The sequence below is a fragment of the Mytilus edulis genome, chromosome 7, assembly GCF_963676685.1.
Source record: "Mytilus edulis chromosome 7, xbMytEdul2.2, whole genome shotgun sequence".
NCBI lineage: Eukaryota > Metazoa > Mollusca > Bivalvia > Mytilida > Mytilidae > Mytilus > Mytilus edulis.
The window spans coordinates 77,620,072-77,634,320 of record NC_092350.1 but is presented as its reverse complement, the minus strand read 5'-3'; the positions used below and the strand labels follow the sequence as shown (position 1 = coordinate 77,634,320).

General features: G+C 32.1%; 1 protein-coding gene across 4 annotated transcripts in view; it reads right to left on the bottom strand.

The window, feature by feature from the left end:
* Window positions 1-8,204, bottom strand: part of LOC139482274 (calponin homology domain-containing protein DDB_G0272472-like) — a 48,361-nt gene extending 40,157 nt beyond the window's left edge. For 3 of the 4 annotated variants that reach the window (XR_011654818.1, XM_071266067.1, XM_071266071.1), the window contains exon 1: window positions 8,122-8,204. The gene's annotated coding sequence lies outside the window, so the exon portion shown is untranslated. The remainder of the gene's footprint in view (window positions 1-8,121) is intronic. The other variant, XM_071266069.1, reaches the window with a different exon arrangement.
* Window positions 8,205-14,249: the final 6,045 nt, after the last annotated feature.

Sequence of the window (14,249 nt, the reverse complement as noted above, 5' to 3'; positions counted from 1 at the left end):
TTTCAGCTTGCAGATGATAGCAAAATAAACTAGAGGCTCTTAAGAACCTGTGTCGCTCACCTTGGTCTATGTGCATATAAAACAAAGGACACAGATGGATTCATTACAAAATTGTGTTTTTGTGATGGTGATATGTTTGTAGATGTTACTTTACGGAAAATTCTTGCTACTTGCAATTTACAAAAATTTACAAAAATTTACCAAATGAATGAAAATTGTTAAAAATTGACTACAAAGGGCAATAACTCCTTAAGAGGTCAACTGACTATTTTGGTCATGTCTACTAATTTGTAGATGTTTTTGCTGAACATTAATGCTGTTTACAGTTTATCTTTATCTATAATAATATTCAAGATAATAACCAAAAACGGCAAAATTTCCTTAAAATTATCAATTCAATGGGGGCAGTAGCCGAACAACCAGTTGTCCAATTCATCTGAAAATTTCAGGGCAGATAGACATTGACTTGATAAAAAATTTAACCCCCGTCAGACTCGCACTTAATGCTTTTGTTTCAGAATTATAAGCCAAAATCTACATTTTACCCCTATGTTCTAGCTATGTTTAGCAATGACAGCCATCTTTGTTGGTTGGCTGGGTCACTGCACACATTTTTTAAACCAGATACCCTTATAATGATTGCGGCTAAGTTTGTTTAAATTTGGACCAGTAGTTTCAGAGGAAAAGACTTTTGTAAAAGATAACAAAATTTACAAACAAGAGGCTGTCACAACGACAGCAAACCGGATTTATTAACATTTATTTGTGTCCTGGCAATATCACAAGAACCATTACTGATGAATGGTGAAAGTGAAAATCGTCAATATCAAATTTGACCTCCATTTTGTCATCAGTATCAACATATTAAAATTTGAAAAGCTTAGATTGAATGGTTCATGAGTAAATGCAACAACCTGAATGGAAACGCCATTTTACGATCTTTCAAGAACCATAACTCCTGAACGATTAAAGTCAAAATCGTCATTATTGAACTTGACCTCTATTTTGTCATCAGTAACAACATATTAAAATTTCAAAAGCTTTGGTTGAATGGTTCATGAGAAAATGCACGGACACGACGGGAAAAACCATTTTTCAATCTTTCAAGAACCATGTAACTCCTGAACGGTAAAAGTCAAAATTGTCATTATTGAACTTGACCTCCATTTTGTCATCAGTAACAGCATATTAAAATTTCGGAAGCTTTGGTAGAACAGTTCATGCATAAATGCACGGACACGACTGGAAACTCCATTTTTCAATCTTTCAAGAACCATAACTCCTGAACGGTAAAAGTCAAATTTGTCATTATTGAACTTGACCTCCATTCTTTCATTAGTAACAACATATTAAAATTTGGGAAGCTTTGGTAGAACAGTTCATGCGTAAATGCACGGACAACTCCATTTTTCAATCTTTCAAGAACCATAACTCCTGAACGGTAAAAGTCAAAATCGCCATTATTGAACTTGACCTTCGTATAGTTGTCAGGAATAACATATTAAAATTTTAAAAGCTTTGGTTGAATGGTTCATGAGTTAATGCACGACAACATTTGATTGCCGATAATGACCACAAATGGCAAAATTTCCTTAAAATTACCAATTCAGGGGGAGCAACCCAACAACCAGTTGTCTGATCTGAAAATTTCAGGGCAGATTGATCTTGCCTTGATTAACAATTTTACATGTGTCAGATTTTCTCTAAATGCCTTGGTTTCAGAGTTATAAGCCAAAAATCTACATTTTACCCCTATCAGTCAGAGCTCAGACATAAACAGGTCAATTTCTGTATTTGACTTAAAGAAGTCAAAACATGTATTTATTATAAAAATGTGTTTTCAATTTTAGACTTATCTAAGTCAGAAAATGACAGACTTGTTTAGGTCTATTTCTGTTGATGAAAAAACTTAATTTTAATTTGTGACCAAAGTACACCACCTATGACAGCAAAAACCTGTCTGAGAGTTCACAAGGACTTAGCTATCTATATTTAATTATTTAATTGAACATCATATATTAAACACAGATGTTTTACCTCATTAAGTGAGGTTCCAGGTGGTTGCATTGTAAGGTTAATTAACATTATCTCCGATTTTTTAGACTCTCATTCATATTTTTCTTTAGAAGACAAATTTAAAGCATTAATTTGTCTTTCAATGTAGTCATTATTTGATTTAGATGCATGACCTTTTTATAAATATGCGTGGGTCTTAAAGTTAACCAATTTTGGTAACTTATCGATTTGTAGGAGTCAACATTTGCAACTTGTTGATTCTGGTCAATTATTTCTATCTTAACAATATTTGACTTATTAAAGTCGTATTTTGTCTTGCATTAAAGGGAGACAAATCCTAAATCTTACAAATTTAGACCTCTATGAGTCAAAAGCAGATTCAGACTTATTTATGTCTGAGCTCTGACTGCCTATGTTCTATTTTTAGCCATGGCGCCCATCTCGGTTGGTTTGCGGTGTCACCTGACACATTTTTAAAACTAGATACCCCAATGATGATTGTGGCCAAGTTTGGTTAAATTTGGCCTGATAGTTTCAGAGGAAATTTTTTGGTAAAAGATTACAAAATTTATGAAAAATTGGTAAAACATGACTATTAAGGGCAATAACTCCTTAAGGGGTCAACTGACCATTTTTGTCATGTTTACTTATTTGTAGATCTTACTTTGCTGAACATTATTGCTGTTTACAGTTTATCTCTATCTATAATAATATTCAAGATAATAACCAACCAGGTGCTCTGCTGGGTGCAGCTTTATACGACCGCAGTGGTCGAAACCCTGAATAAGGGCAAATTTGGTCCTAATATTCAAGCTTGATACTGTCTGAATTTGGATTGTGATCAAATTTTTGACATAATATAGGTTTTTGTCACTATATAAATTCAAAGATCTTACAAATCTATTGCACAATACTGTGCAATTGAAGATTTCTTCTTTAAACTTTTGAAAACAAGCAGTGTAAGGGAGGTTATCAAGTAATCAAACATAACAGTATTCTTTAAATTTTAATTGCATTACCTCCCTTACACTGCTTTTAAATTGTAACCAGAAAAACCCTTGTTTTCCCCTTTTTTTGCCCCTAGTTGCTTAATTAGTTGAGCCATAACCCCCATAACCATCCCTTTGTAGTATGAAAACTTGTGGTATAATTTCAGGAAGATTTATACAACACAAGTTATTGACTGAAAACTACAAAAATGCTTATTTGGGCCCCTTTTTTGACCCCAAAAATTAAATCCAAACTAAATCAAAGCCTCTTCATTATTGGTTAGGAAACACCCCATTTTATAAAGGCTGGATCTGCCCAGGAGTGAGGTAAAAAATTATGCTTTTCTTGTCAATATTTTTGCTATTCACAACAATTTATTGTCTTGGGTTATAATAGAAACATTCAGTTTATATTAATCTTATTGGTGCAAACATTTTTTTCAATATTCAGATTTCAGAAGCAAATGGTTTTTTTTTGTTTTTTTTTGAAAACTAAGAAGTACTCCATTTATATGTTGTTGCAACCTTAAAGTATGCATATAGTTCTGTCACACTGTGATTTAGTGAAGTTTGAAAGATTTAAAAAAAAATATCTGGTGTGAAATAACTTCATGAGTATCAATTTAATTGGCCCAACTTTACTGGTGAATTTTCCAATGCTTTATTAAACATATTCAAAGGGAGTTAGCTTAAACTTTTTCCCATTGCAGTCAGTTCACTTTACATTGAATATGCTGCCAATGATAATTTCTTTTTTCAAAAATTACATCACACATTTTGGCTTATTGTAACTTTGGCTGTTACCTTAGATTTTAAGAAATGATATATGGACCATAATTTGGTATTCGGTCTTTGGTTTCTTTTTGTATCTTTTTTTATAAGTTCTAAAACAACTTTTATTCTGTGGGTTGTGTTGGTGTTAGAATAGTATTAATGGAACAATTGAGTTTTTCAAGAAAAAATTAATACATTTTGATTCACCGTTTACGTGACAGGAAACCAATCTTTATTTTCTTTTTTTTGCACAATATATTTCAAAAGACATAAATGAACACCATTACTAGTGTTACTTGCTTCATGTTTATATTTAAAATCTATTTTCGATGTTAGATTAAAGTTTTTTTTAAACGCGACAGGAAACCATAAGAAACCGAAAGCATTTTTTTAGTTTTATTTTATTGCAAAATCTGCTTAAAATAATCTGAACAGTATACTTTTTCTTAAAATCCATCATTAATGTAACAGTATTATAAAACTCCTAAATATGTGCTTGTTTTGAAAACAATTAGTACAATTTATTCAGAAATTTCCATATTTTCTTCATTGATACAGGATACAATAATCGTTGTATCTTGATGTTTTAGCCAAAAAAATGTATTTATATTTGGTTTTGAAATTCCAGTTATATACAATATATTCCAAATCATTGGCAATGTAAAATTCTTTAAATCCAGTAAAAAAAAAAACTTTGAACTTGGAATTAAAATCTTTAAAATAGGCACCATGTGATATTTGTGACCTGTACACCATCTACTTTAGTGGGCTAAAATCAATAAAGTACTTCCTTTCAAGTCATGCATGGTAAAAGTTAACTTCTCCTTTGACAAGTTTATTGCATTTCTGAAAAGTGTTTGCAGAACATGAATAAAAAAAAATAATTAAAAATTGTGACAAAGATACCAAATTTGTACATTCCAAGTGTAACGGTATTATAATTAACATGATTAACATGTATTTTTTATTAAATTATCTTAATTCACCTAAAATATCCAGTAATATTTACTGCTGAAGCAAAATCAATCCAACGAGCATCGGCACAATGATAAGAGACGTAATTTCGATTGAATTTTCCAAGGACCCTTTACATCATTATCAGGAAACGAAGTGTGTTATAACATCGTCAAATCTGAAATCGATTTTGTCAAGTCATTGAGCATTTATTTTCACACAAGATCGATTGTAACATTATGCACATAGGAAAAATAATAGACCCCCGGCGCAATTTCTTTGAAAATTGTATTTTCCTTTTTGTAACAAGACGAAACAAGTCTACAGATTATGTTTGCTAACATCCCGTTGGAAACAAAAACATTGTTTAGACCTAGTATTTCGTATATCCGGCCGTAAGGGCGTGATCACATGTTAGTCACATGTTTCACGTATGACCGGAAATGATTAGAACTTAACGACAAAAACAATTTTAATAAAAAAAAAGGAAATAACTGGACTTCTGTTTCATGTGAAATGTAACGCATAACGATAACGTCATTTTCTAACTTAATTATTACGAAGAACAAAACTAGAATGTAAATCATCTCTGATTTACCTGTTTGAACATCTCGCGAGAGTTCATATTTGCATATTGATATAAAGAATTCTGTTACAACAACATGAACAAAGCAGATTACATCATCTAAAATTTGCGTTACGAAATCGGAAACGAAAGTAACGCCAGTGTTCTTACACCTGCTACAGAAATACTTATAGTTCTCTGCATTTTCTTCTGACTATTCTTATTAGTCGATGTTCTTTATTATTTGAAAGCAAAAGTTACGAATTTGCCGGTGACGATTATCTATAAATCAGTCAGCATTATGCACTTCGGAAGCGAAAAGTAACGCGAGAAACGACACAAAAATACGGTCGTATAATCTTTGAAATTTGTTAATTTCAATTTTTTTTATAGGGAAGAGTAGCATACACTTGTATGTTGATAAAAATAAAGGCATCTTTAGATGTAGTTACAACTTTTCTTACAGAAATACACATTTTTATCACTTTTCTATCGTTATAGGAAACGAGCCCAATAGCAAATTATGGTCCATATATGATAACTATTTCATATTGAAAATATAAACTACAATTCAAAATTGGCTCAATACTTAAAAATATTTCCATATTTCATCTCAAAATGTTTTGATCTTTTAAACATTAAAAGTTGTATTCTTCCATGCCTTGTTCAAATTTACTTCTTGATTAAAAATCTCTTTATTTAAGAATTGAATGCTTCTTTTTGTAAGGGACGACATCAAAAGATCAATGTAAGATAAAAAACTTAATTCAAATAGTTCGGGGGTAGGGGGTTGAACTGCTGCAAGATGTGGTTATCCGACATTGATTTTTACATATATCTATACGGGTCAATCAATTTTCCCCAAATCAAGTTAAGAGGGGGGTGGGGGGTAGGTGAAAAAACTATGTGAATTAAGTTTTTTATCCTTCATTGAACTTTTGATGTCGTCCCTAACTTTATTGGGGTGTAAAAGTGTTGACCGAAGTACATTTTGGAGTGGTCTAATGAAAGTAGTTTTACTCTTTTCTCTCCTGTAGTTTCTATTTTCTTTAGAAAATTGATAACGTTTTAACTTCTTTTAAAATTACTGCAGTATGAAAATTTACAAGTTAACAGCCTTTCTTGTTACTGTATATGTGCTGCTTATATATATAAACATTGTAGCACTTCACAGTGACTAGATAGGGTTGCAGCTTTCAACATTTTTTTGTAGCATATGCAGTAATAAACACTTGCTTTCAATCTCAGAAATTTTGCTTTCCAGTCTTTTGAAATGCCTGTTCAACATCATTGAATAACATTATTGTTATGAAGTCTATGTGCATCTTTACTGTCAAATTTATTATTCATTATCATTATATGGGATTTGTATCTTATTTTGCAGTTAGCTAAAAAACTTATATCTTGTGGTAAACTTTCAATATTAGGAAAAATAACTCTGTAAAAAATATCTATCAATTTCAAGGAGAATACAAAAAAAAATAGAACACTGAGACAGATTGTGTGCAGATGTCAATTGTCCATCTATTGTCCATTTAAATTTATACTACTCACAACATGTATTATATATTTTAAAAGTGGAGATTCTCAAACCGCTTTCACAACTTAGTTTATTTTGGCACCCTCTGCAGGAACAAAAAAAAATGAATAGCAAAATCTAGTAAAGTTTATAATTTTCTCAAACATAAAAGCAATTTAGTCTTAGATGCATGATTTTTTTTATTAGTTGTTACAAGTATTTGTATACTATACAAATCCTTGGTTGTTATATATAGTGGCTTTGAACTAGCTGTCAGATAACTGCGAGTACTCTCAGATCTGATCCTAGTGTCTTTTATTTGTCGAGATCTACAAGTACCCGGCCACGTCCATTTGGTGTTTTTTTTCCATCTGATGAGTTAAGCCTTTTTCGACTGATTTTTATAGTTCGTTCTTATGTTGTACTGTTATACCCAGATTAGAGGAGGGTTGGGATCCCACTAACATGTTTAACCCCGCCACATTATTTATGTATGTGTCTGTCCAAAGTCAGGAGCCTGTAATTCATTTTTTTATATAATTAAGGCTATTAGTTTTCTAGTTTTAATTGTTTTACATTGTCATATCGGGGCCTTTTATAGCTGACTATGCAGTATGGGCTTTGCTCATTGTTGAAGGCCGTACAGGGATCTATATTTGTTAATGTCTGTGTCATTTCGGTCTCTCGTGGACAGTTGTCTCAAAGGCAATCATACCACATCTTCTTTTTTATATTCAAAATTTATTTATCTAGTTCCTGCCATCCCTTAAAGCTTTTGTGGTTGCATAGTTTTGTCTGTACTCGAGAGTAAAATTTTAGTTGTAAATACGGCCATATTAGCCTAAAGATTATGATGAACCTTAATCTGTGGGTCTCCTTGGGGTCTAAGGCTCTTAGTGGGACGCGGGATTGTCTATTATTTGTAGGTGTGACCAGGAACATATATGTTAGATATACTGTTCCCAGGTGTGACACATGAAACTCAAATTATTGTGCCGTGAAAACGGGAAATGAAGTCTAGCGGGACATGGGAAATTACAAAAAAATGAGAATTGCTTATGTACATAGTGTAAGCTTGATACGGGAATCTGACAAAACAGTTTGCAGGATCCGGGATCAGAGTCCCCCTAATCTGTTAATGATACCCTATTAATGATAATCCATTTTGCATGGTGGTAACGATAATTTTTCGATAATATATATAATAACCACTGCCACACCGTAATCAAAACCTTGCTTTTATTTTACTTACTTTTGTGAGTACGGTTATTTCTATACAGATAACTATTTATAATTGTTCTCACCTGTAGGCTGTATATAAAAACAAGCAGGGGGATATATGCAAAGGGAAAAGAAAACAAAATATTATGCTCGAGACATTTCATTCGAGACCCTCTAAATTTTTCCATACTATTAAAAGGACAAAAATCAAAGTTTGGAAACACAATCAAAACTATTTTGTCACATAAAAAAAAATCCATCACCTTTTTTGCGGCATCTTTAATTTGGTGTGGGCAACGTTCAGTACAATTCCCAAAATATATCACCAACCAAGAAAATATACTATAAATGTACAACGACAAATTATAAGCCCAACTAGTACGGACAAGTCAAGAGATGTTCCGAAATCTGTAAATATTACCTTTTCCACCTGGACATATAGTTCCTATATAATAATGTTAACAGGGGCGGATCCAGGATTTTGGAAAGGGGGGTATTACAATGATTTTTATAATTGTTACAATAATGTAAACAGGGGCGGATCCAGGATTTTGGAAAGGGGGGCGAAGTTTTTAACCCAGCAGGCAGGTTGCAGTCTGGTCTTGAAAAAAGTATTCAATATATCAGTTCGGCGAAACAGATATGACGGCCAGACATGCAAACTCTTGCCACAAAATAAAATATGCCTGTTTTTATACGCCCGTCAAAATTTTGACGGGACGTATTATGTTATACAAATATCCGGTGTCCGTCCGTCTGTCTGTCCGTCTGTCTGGCCGGCGTAAACATGTCGCACCGTAACTTGAGAACGACTTATCCAAATTTCATGACACTTATTATAGTTGTTTCTTATGATAGTCAAATGATCTGTATACTTTTTGGTGAAAATAAGATTAAAACTTTTTGATTTACAGCACTTTGTAACTAAAACAGGGGGGTGATTTTTTCACATGTCGCACCGTATATCAAAAACGATTTTTGATTATTGCTTAAAACTTTACACACTTCTTAGTTATATTAATCTTAAGATCTGTATACTTTTCGGTGATGATTCAAAATTTCATTTTTGAGTTATTGAGTATTTTGTAAAAAAGGGGAAGGTTTTTTTTTTACATGTCACGCCGTATCTCAACAAAGGTTTATTATAATTGCTTAAAAATTTACACACTTCTTTGTTACATTAATATTAAGATCTGTATACTTTTTGGTGATGATTCAAAATTTTATTTTCAAATTATTGAGTATTTTGTAAAAAAAAAAAGGGGGAGGTTTCTTTTACATGTCGCGCCGTATCTCAAAAACAATTTATGATTATTGCTTAAAACTTTACACACTTCTTTGTTATATTACTCTAAAGGTCTGTATACGTTTTGGTTTTGATTCAAAATTTCATTTTAGTGATATTTAGATTTTTTGTAAAAAAAAAGATGGGAGGGGGAGGGGAAATATGTTCCGCCGTATCTCAAAAACAATATATGGGTATTGCTTAAAACTTTGTCAGAAACTATTTATGATTGTTGCATAAAACTTTCACACAAAACGACGGGCGTATCATGCGCTCATGGCGCAGCTGTTTATTATTCATCATGTTCATTGAATGCTTAATAATTCTGTTGGAAATTTTCGTTTCTAATAGCAAAAATGTGGACAAGATTTTTGTTTTCAATCCAAATACGACCAGAATTTTTGTTTGAGGCAAAAATCAGAATCAATTTTTTCTCTCCAATATCTAAGACTTGTCTACTCAAATCAAATTGTTCGTACATTAGACTAAAAATGTATGTAGAGCTTATACTGACTGGGGATCATTATTCAGTTATGTTATTTTAAAATAGGCTGGGACGTTTGGGGTTAAACATGTTTTCGTAGGTGTTTAATATTGATGCGGAACTTTTTTGTCATGAGAGTGTAATAGTCTGTATATATAGAGTATTACTTTCTGTTTGGTGGAATAATGAAATAGAAGTCAATACGTTCTTGCTCAATCATGTGTCGCTTTGAAGGTGTCATGATTATCATCCTCAGCAAAAGCAATGTGTTACTGTAATTTGAATATTAAAATGACTGAGCGACGATTTTTTCGATGCACTGGTCAACTCCACCATAGTGAATCATAGACACATGACTTTGATAATCAGTAGATTCCAGCGAAAAATACCTTTATAATTAAAGAATTGTCGCGTACAAATAAAATAAAGAGTACACGGGAAATGGCAAAGTTCACGAAGTCTAGTCTGATTAATCATTTTACAAAAAAAAAAAAAGTCCAAGCAAAGGGGGGGGGGGGGGGGCGTACGCCCTCTACGCCCCCCTCTGAATCCGCCACTGACTGTTAACATAAACATGATAAATCATAAATATGAATTTAACTATTTCAATCCTTAGATGTTAATCCACAGCCAGAACATAGCCATACACATAAAAAGTCATAACAATATATCTATTATTAACAGGCAAATATTTCCAACGTCTTAAATAAAACTTCAAGGCAGATAGATATTGACTTTATTAACAATTTAACTCCTTGTCAGATTTGCTCTAAATGCTTTGGTTTCATAGTTATAAGCCAAAAACTGCATTTTACCCCTATGTTCTATTTTTAGTCGTGGCGGCCATCTTGGTTGAATGGCCAGGTCATCGGACACATTTTTCAAACTAGATACCCCAAAGATGATTGTGGCCTAGTAGTTTCAGTGGAGATTTTTGTAAAAGATTACTTAGATTTATGAAAAATGGTTAAAAATTGACTATAAAGGGCAATAACTCCTAAAGGGGTCAACTGACCATTTCGGTCAAGTTGACTTATTTGTAAATCTAACTTTGCTGAACATTATTGATGTGTACAGTTTATCTCTATCTATAATAATATTCAAGATAATAACCAAAAACAGCAAAATTTCCTCAAAATTACCAATTCAGGGGCAGCAACCCAACAACAGGTTGACCGATTCAACTGAAAATTTCAAGGCAGATAGATCTTGACCAGATAAACATTTTTATCCTGTCAGATTTCCTCAAAATGCTTTGGTTTTTGAGTTATAAGCCAAAAACTGCATTTTACCCCTATGTTCTATTTTTAGCCGTGGCGGCCATCTTGGATGGTTGACCAGGTCACGCCACGAATTTTTTAAACTAGGTACCCCAAAGATGATTGTGGCCAAGTTTGGATTAATTTATCCCAGTAGTTTCAGAGGAGAAGATTTTTGCAGAAAAGATTACTTTAATTTACGAAAAATGGTTAAAAATTGACTATAAAGGGCAATAACTCCTAAACGGGTCAACTGACCATTTTGGTCATGTTGACTTATTTGTAGATCTTATTTTGCTGAACATTATTGCTGTTTACAGTTTATCTCTATCTATAATAATATTCAAGATAATAACCAAAAACAACAAAATTTCCTCAAAATTACCAATTCAGGGGGCAAAAACTCAACAACCGATTGACCGATTCATCTGAAAATTTCAGGGCAGATAGATCTTGACCTGATAAACATGTTTACCCCCATGTCAGATTTGCTCTAAATGCTCTGGTTTTTGAGTTATAAGCCAAAAACTGCATTTTACACCTATGTTCTATTTTTAGCCGTGGCGGCCATCTTGGTTGGTTGACCGGGTCACGCCACACATTTTTTAAACTAGATACCCCAATGATGATTTTGGCTAAGTTTGGTGAAATTTGGCTCAGTAGTTTCAGAGGAGAAGATTTTTGTAAAAGTTAACGACGACGGACGACGACGGACGCCGGACGCCAAGTGATGAGAAAAGCTCACTTGGCCCTTCGGGCCAGGTGAGCTAAAAAAAAGTAAAACTGTATGAATAAGATTTGATGATAACAATTACTTCCTTATAACAAGGATTTGTTTAGTAATACAAATCCTTGCTTATAATCAGCAATAATTTTGTCAACAGAGTTATTAACTATATCATTAGTACCTAAGTGAATAATGATATGAGAATATCTACCCTTAAAGGGAAAATTCGCGATTTTTTACTTATGGTTTAAATATGTTCATTATAACATAATATATATATTCACAAAGTTTTATCGCTATATGTGCAGTAATAAAGGAGAAATTCAATAATTAATGAAAAAATATTGACTACTTCCTGTAGGTCGTGACGTTTTCTCCTGGTTTTTGCATGCCGGGATTTAAAATACAATCATTAAAAGTCTTGGTGTTTAATCATATTTTAACGTAATCGTAAGCGCGCAGATGACTTATGCTATATCTAATAACCATCCGATAATAAGAGAATAAAACGCACAGACGTGTAGTTGTACACATTCATGAGATAAATTTTCTATATTTACCGTATATATTTCGATTTATTTTTGTAGACAGCACAAGAAATTATTATTATTATTTTTGCTTTAATATATGCTTTTTCAGACCGATAAAGTGAATAAATTAAAGTATATAACTTAAACTGTTAAGACAATATATATAGGTTTACGCTTATTTGCGTTTTACTATCTACGGTGCTATGACTATGGATATACGATGTGTGTATTATTCTCCGACAATACCTGTGAAAGGCCTGTATAAAGGTGAAATGTCAGATCGGTAATAAGCTTGGCCTCTAGGGCACACCGTGCCAGGTGTGACTGTCTATTCGAACCAGTGAATTATACGACAGGAGGTCGTGTTTAATACACAAATTTAAAATACATTTTCAATGTGTTGACAAATACAAGTGAATCGCTGTGGAATTATTTAATTATATTTGGTGCTACTATTTAATTTGAATTTAAATAAATTTCAAAACTAAGAATGAACCGGTTAAAGTCTGCAAATTAAATTTAGTTGTCTGAATGGATGATATACACTTCTATCATTTATTCGGTCTCTAAAAACACCGCAAAGGACCTCCTTTGTGCACAAAGGAGCACTAAGGACATCAAAGAAGTTTAATAAGAGCACAAAGGACCTTAATTTCCCTTTAAAGCATTAAAATATTATAATTTCTGAAGAAAAATGTAAAAAAATTAAAATAGTTTCAATAAAAATTGCGATTTTTATGATGTACGATTTGGTATAATCACCGGTATCGGTATGGAACCGACTTTATATCCGGGCTATATGATAGCTCATGTATATGTGAATTTTTAAATAGTTTTAATATGATATTAATGATAAAAACGTCATTTATTATTTTTAATATTTTGTTGTAATATTTTTTAAGAAAAAAATATGTATTAAGTTAAATTGGTATTAAAGTTGAAGATATACGAACTGCACAGTCATGTGTTCTGTAATGGGTACGGATATGCATAATATTACGACCCTTTTCTATAAGATTTTACTTATATAGTAATACATTCATGAATTAGAAAATATTGAGAAAACACAAACATATGATATAAATACAGACTGGGTAATAAACCGAACAAAAATAAAGCAAACATTGTTGGTCAAGATTTCGACTCGAGCATTAATAAGGATTGTTTCATGAAGACTTGATAGCACTTGGGATGAAACAACGTTATAAATTCTTTACAGTTAATTATTAGCGTTAAAAGACTGTCTTTAAAAACAATTACATTCAGAAAATAATAAAATATGTATTTTTAAATTATAAATATATTTAAAAAAACAAAAGAAAACTATAGACATATGCACAATAATAATATACCTACGGGTCTCGAGGCCAATACAGCAAACCTTGAATCTATACCAGTGCCAATACATAAACAGCCAGTTAAAAACACTATAAAAACATAGTGTATTTTGAAGTTTATGAAATACGGATTGACAAATTTAAACTAATTACCTACCTTTATAATTATTGCCATAGTATTCCCTTTGTGCCTTTAGAAACGTTTTCGTCATAGCAATACTGACATATTACCATACAATAAGAAAGCTAGCTGATGATGAAATATGAAAGCAAAACATCGGTATCCTTACATAATTTTCGTAGTTTTGGTAAGTCTGTTATCTTAAAATATATTACAACAACAAAATATTAAGAATAATAATTGACGTTTTTATCATTTATATCATATTACAACTAAATAAAATTTTACATACATGAGCTATCACTTTCCCGGATATAATGTCGGTTCCAATCCGATATCGGTGATAACATCCAATCGTACATTATAAAAATCGCAATTTTTATTGAAATTATTTTTATTTTTTTACATTTTTCTTCAGGAATCAGAATATTTTTATGCTTTAAAGGGAATTTCAGGTCCTTTGTGCTT